Source organism: Myodes glareolus, chromosome 10, assembly GCF_982192425.1.
Source record: "Myodes glareolus chromosome 10, mMyoGla1.1, whole genome shotgun sequence".
Lineage (NCBI taxonomy): Eukaryota > Metazoa > Chordata > Mammalia > Rodentia > Cricetidae > Myodes > Myodes glareolus.
The window spans coordinates 27,219,151-27,225,150 of record NC_142035.1 but is presented as its reverse complement, the minus strand read 5'-3'; the positions used below and the strand labels follow the sequence as shown (position 1 = coordinate 27,225,150).

Below are 6,000 nucleotides of genomic sequence, written 5' to 3'. Positions count from 1 at the left end.
GGATTCTTTTTTAGCAGGTTCCAGTGGGGATGCCCCATAGATCTACAGGAGGGACCACGGGAGAGGAAATGGTTTTTCTGGCTGTTCTCCGGGGGCTGCAAGCCCTCTGTTCTATCTAGACCAAGGAGATGTCTTCTGCCCTCTAAAGCTGCACTTACAGAATACCATGTAACTAAGGGGCTCTGTGTGCGCCTTTTCTCCTGCCTTTTCTTGTTTACCAAGAGGCTTTCACTTCAAGGTCACTGGTATCTCCAAGACACCATCAGAAATGGAAACTTTTTATAACTCTCAGGCTGTGCCAGACCAGAGGAGAAGGAAAGGCTATAAAAATCCATGCAGCAAAGAGTTTTCACAATAGGGGAAAGAAACTTGGCATCTAAAAGTATGTGTACAGATAATCCTAATTCACTACAGTGTGCTACATATAATTTGGACTCAATTCTTGATGAGGGAAATGAAATAAGAAGCAAGTTATGAGAGAGAATTGTGAAGAAGATTGTAAATTTGAGATTATATTTTTGGTAACAAGGGTTATCAAGAATAGAGAATAACTTTAGATAAGGGTGGATTTTGTATGATAAAGCAGCTTTCTCCGAAGAATGAAAAATAACAACTGAGCTCCCAAGGTCCTAATGGGGAGCAGAAGGAGGGGGAACATGACAAGGAAGTCAGGACCGCGAGGGGTGTGTTCTCCTACTGAGACGGTGGGACAGATCTAATGGGAGATCATCAAGGCCAGCTGGAATGGGACTGGTGGAGCATGTGATCAAACCAGACTCTCTGACTGTGGCTGATGGTGGAGGCTGACTGAGAAGCCAAGGACAACGGCGCTGGGCTTTGATTCTACTGCATGGACGGGCTTTGTGGGAGCCTTGTCTGTTTAGATGCTCACCTTCCTGGACCTGGGGGGAACGGGGAGGACCTTGGACTTCCCATAGGATAGGGAACCCTGACTGCTCTTTGGCTTGGAGAAGGAGGGGGAGGAGGAGTGGGAGGAGGGGAGGGGGAGGAAGTGGGAGGAGGGGAGGAGGTGAAATTTTTAATAATTTAAATAAATAAATAAATAAATTTTTAAAAAGAATGAAAAATAACAATAATAATAATATAAATATAATAAAAATTTAAAAAGTGGACGTGTAAAGCCAAGACACAGTTGTACAAGGCCGATGAGGGACAGGACTTAGGATGATACATGGTTGATGATTCAAGGTTATTAGTTGCTAAAATCTCTATGACTACCAAGATCTACGCATGGCAATGTTTACAAGAACAAGCATGGATGTCTGATGGGGATAATTACATTTTTGCTAACTTTGCTAGGATTTAACAACTGAGGGAAATGGAGTCATAAAAAAAATCAGGAGTCATTTAAAACTGTCCAGGATGTTTTGTCTAAGACTTACCTTAATGTTACACAGAAGCAGAATTTTATGACGAGGAAACTCATCCTTTAGGACCTTAACAGCCAGTTCCCGGAAAGCCTACACCAATGAGAAGAGAAGTGGACAGCCTCTTGTCCTCCAAAGTTAGTCAAGATCCAGGGCATAATGGGACCCCCCACCAATAAGTCATTTAACCTCTTGATCAAAAAGGCCACAAAGCCTCCAGAGACTGGACTCCAAACAACACACAGCTTATAGGAAGGGAGTCACTGGAGACCCCAGGCTACGTGTGGGGAAACATCGAAGTTATAGTCGTATAATCTACACCATCGCTGAACATACGTGTAGGGCATGTATGACTTGCCAAAACCCAGGTAAGAAAAAGAGAAAAGCAACCCTATGTCTCATATGGCCTCCTGACAATCTGAGACTCGGGGTATCCAGGGAGATGTCCAAAGTGGGCCAACTGAAAGATTTATTGGTTATTGTAAACCACTTAGCTGATTAGGTGGAAGCCTCCCCTCCTCCGGGTGGTACAGCTAACCATATAGTGAAGATACTCCTAAAACCCACAGAAAATACCATTCAGATGACAGCGGGCAATTCACTGCCACCATTAATACACCTGGCTGGGCGTTAATTGGGACAGCCATGTTCCTTGGCACCCTTCCTCCTCGGGTCAAGCTGAAAGAATGAATCAGATCCTTAAATGACAAATTATTAAGTTAATTTCAGAGTCTCATTGCCTTGGGATAAGAGTTTGCCTATAGCTTTTGCTTAGAATCCACACAGCCCTCAGAAGGACCTCAGACCGTCCCTTACGCTGTGTGGATCGCCACTCCTGGGAAACACCTTCCCACGGAGAAACTGAAAACAGTCCCTTCTCCTCTTTGCTTTCTCTTAGACGACAAGATCTTCTTATCCTGACCCCACCACGCAAACATCCAGGCCTTCCTTTCCAGCCTGCAGACCTGACAATGATAAAAATCTAGAAAGAGAACCAAATGGAACTGGCCTGGAAGGGGTTCTCTCAGGTGACATCAGCCAGGGAAACTGCAGTCTGGATCGACTGAAGGAAGTTGGACATATTACCCCTGAGTAAAGGAGGCTTCTGACCACAGTGCCCAGAGAAATCGGTGGATCCTACCTCAAGGAAGTTTTTAGAAATTAAAACTAAGAAAGAACTACTCTAGCCTTTTTATTATGGGGAAAGATCACAGGAAACCTAGTGATCGATGTAAGTAAAAGAACTTTTTCCACTAACTGGTCAGTCTGGGGCACGGCTAGTCACACCCTGTAGAACCCAGAAAGCCAGAGATTCCTAGAGACAAAAGGGCACGAGTAATGGAAATTGGAGGTTTAGAGCAGATGATAGAGAATAGAAATGGGTTGAGGAGAACAGGGAATGAAGGCTTGGGATGAGTTGAATATCCTGTCCATGCATTAAATAAGAGGAAGTGTTACACCTGCCTAGCAAGGGGGCCAGCAACTTGGGTGGTTCTATTCCACTCAAATGGACTTCACTGACCCTACGGACAGGATGCATGGTCCTCCTCTTCAGAAAAAGCTGGCCTGGGGGAATCTGTCTTGTTAGTTCTCTCTGTTCCTGGGGACTCAGGCAGGGGCCTGTAGATTATCTGACCTCCTCTATTAGGAACCAGGATACCTGCTGCCTCCAGAGGTAAGGGGAGAAACCGGAATCTTGAAAAATGTGCCAGAATGTAAGGGCCTCTGTTCCTCTGAGGATGTGACATGGGCTAGTCTGTGTTGCCAGGCGTGATGGTAGTCTATAAAACCAGTAGTGGAAATCTGTCCAGCCAATAGGAGTGGGCCCTGTGCTTTGGTCCAATCGGCTATCCCCTTTACTATTGCGTATCTTCTCATTGGAAAGGGGTGCCTCTGACTCCGGAGTGGCCATTTGATACCCCATTAGAGGGCCAAGAGGAGCTCTGATGAGTTTAAGGCTAGGAACCAAATAGCAGGGCTTGAGTCAGTGCTACTCTGAGAGCGATCATAAATTAAAATTATAGACTGAAAAAAAAAATCTATGGATGTACTTACATGTACTACAACCAACAAGGATTTGTAAACTATCCTAGGGACTTTATCAAGGGTATAAAACGACTGTTTGGATGCCACCCATAGAATGGCATGGGAAAACAGGCTGGCCTTGGTCAGGAAGTTAGCAGAAAAGGGAGGTGTCTATGTGATGATAGGGGTCAGTATTGTGCTTTCATTCTTTTTTTTTTTTCCTTTTTTTTTCTGTGCCACAGCAACGTTTATTGGGGGAGGGGGATCAGTCCTTCTTGGCCGCTGCATTCATCAAGGAGGCCAGCACGGCCAGCACGCTGCTCAGTTCCTACAGCTTCCTTTGGCGCGCGCCCACCCTCTTCTTGAGGAACTTGAGCGCGCCCTTGTCCTTGGACACCTTGAGCACTCCGCACACCTCCCGGATCAGTCCCGCACAAACTTGGTGTGCTTTGTGAGTCGCCTGCGCCGCCTGCTGTACCCTGACTGACCCACGTTCTTCGTCACTTTGTGGCCCTTGTTGAGGCCCACGGCCACGGGGTAGTGGTAGCGCAGGGTCATGGCTGCTGCTCTTCAATGGCGGCCACAACAGGAGTGCTTTCATTCTTAAAGATTCAGCTTCTGATGGCAGGATTACAAAGGCACTTCAGGGTACATCTAATCTCAGCTAAGGAAAACCTCAGAGGTAAATGTCGCTGTTTCTAATCTTGTGGAATGAGGGTTTGGAAAAGGGTAAAGCCTTCAATTCTCGCCTCCCTTGATTGCAGCTGGGTGTTGTGTGACCCTGTGCATGTGAGGCTTAATCCAAAGGATAACTGAAAACAGCTGTCTTCGGCAAGGTTCCTGCATCAGAATAATATGTTACCGGTGAGTAATTCAGCCCTGGAAAGCTAGGCAACGCTCGCTGAATCGGAAGGGGAGAATAAAAATGTAAACAAGGAAGAGATCGTAGGAAAAGCAAACAAAATCGCTATCTCTTAAATAAGACAAAATTCTATTTAAAAAAAAAAATAAAGAAGCTGCTTGGCAGAAATCCAAATTCCTACAGGGTCAGCAACTCCTAAAATCAAAATATATGCTCATTTCAAACCGAGCTGCTCTGTATTGCCAATCATCCCGCAGTGAGTCTACGTTCATTCAAGTCAACTGTGAAGATTGAACACTGTGCCTTTAAAATGTATTATCTGATTATAGATGCACAAATACAGACATTATTTTCCAGAATGTTTTTATGAAAAAACAAAATGAAATAAGAAAGTTCCAGAGATCAACCTCTGTTGATCCTCCAGCTCCACCCACGTTTTTTAGGAGGGTGCTTAGCATCGGACCCAGGTTGTCAAGCCTGCTCTAAAGAGCTCTATCAGCTGAGCTGCCTCACCAGCCCTCAAACGCCAACAGTTCAGGGAGCATTCCGCCAGCGGCTAGTCACAGCTGAGTTAAAATTAGAAAACAGGAGAGAAGCCCGTGGTCCTGAACCGGCCAGACCGCTAAAGGGTAAACAATAAACAACTAACTGGGTGTCTTCCTGGCCCCAAACTGACAGTGGCTAAAAGGTAAATCCATGGTGATGAATGCAGACAGATATCTTAAACACCCGCCCTGAGTTAGGGGTCACACTAAACATCCTTTGACTGACCCACAATATTAAATGAGTTAAACCCACAATATTAGAATGTAGTTGTTTCTTCTTCTGTGGCCTGAGGAGGCGGAGTTCCAGCAGATTCAGCCCCCAGGTCATGCCCACCCTCTCCCAGTTGCTCTCCTTGCCTTCCTGCAGCCCTACCTTTTCCCTGAACTCTGCCTTCATCAAAGGCCCCTTACCCTTTCTTCTGGTCTCTGTTTGGTTCTTTGTCTGGAAGTTTTCAAGGGAATGTGCCCTGCACCTGAGACCTCCCCTGCCCTGCCCAAACACCAAGTGATTCTCCTGATGTCTACTAACGTGACCACAAGTCAATTCCCTGGCCACATGACAATGGGGCTGGTGACTGGGGCAACAGAACTCTCAGTACCACTTCCCAAGGTCAAATCTGGAGGCTGGACAATGGTCACTAACACTGACATGGTTATGGCACTGATACCCAGGTAGCCAGAAAGCACAGTGTGTGACCATATGGGTGCAGGAGCTAGGGAGCCTCTCTTGCTTTTCTGCTCATAATCCCACCATGCAGGCCCCATCCTCATGAACTCATTAATTCTAAATGTCTCCTGTAGGACCTATCTCCAAGTGACATCACACTGGGCAGTTAGAGCCTCGCCATGAGAACCTAGGGGGATATGAACAGCCAGTCCTTACAAGTATTATGCAAAGCAGCTACTTGGAAGCCTGTCTGATTCTCCTCAAACCTAGCTGAGGACACGCATGTTTGGGCAAGGCCGGGTGAGCCAGATGCCAAAGCAGAATGACCCACGTCTCCCAGCAAGCAGTCCTCAGGGAGACGAGGGGCAGACTGGCAGCAGACGGGTGCGGGGAACGGAGGAACAAACATGTCTGAGCTTCCAAAGGGAGCTGGTCCCATGAGGAGCTGGTCCCATCAGCTCCCTACCCCTGGGAACTTCACACGCTGCAAAGGCAGAAAAGAGGTTGGAATCT

General features: G+C 46.6%; 1 pseudogene; it reads right to left on the bottom strand.

The window, feature by feature from the left end:
• Positions 1–3,678: 3,678 nt before the first annotated feature.
• On the bottom strand, positions 3,679–3,981 carry LOC125407737 (large ribosomal subunit protein eL36 pseudogene; annotated as a pseudogene).
• Between the last annotated feature and the right edge of the window lie 2,019 nt (positions 3,982–6,000).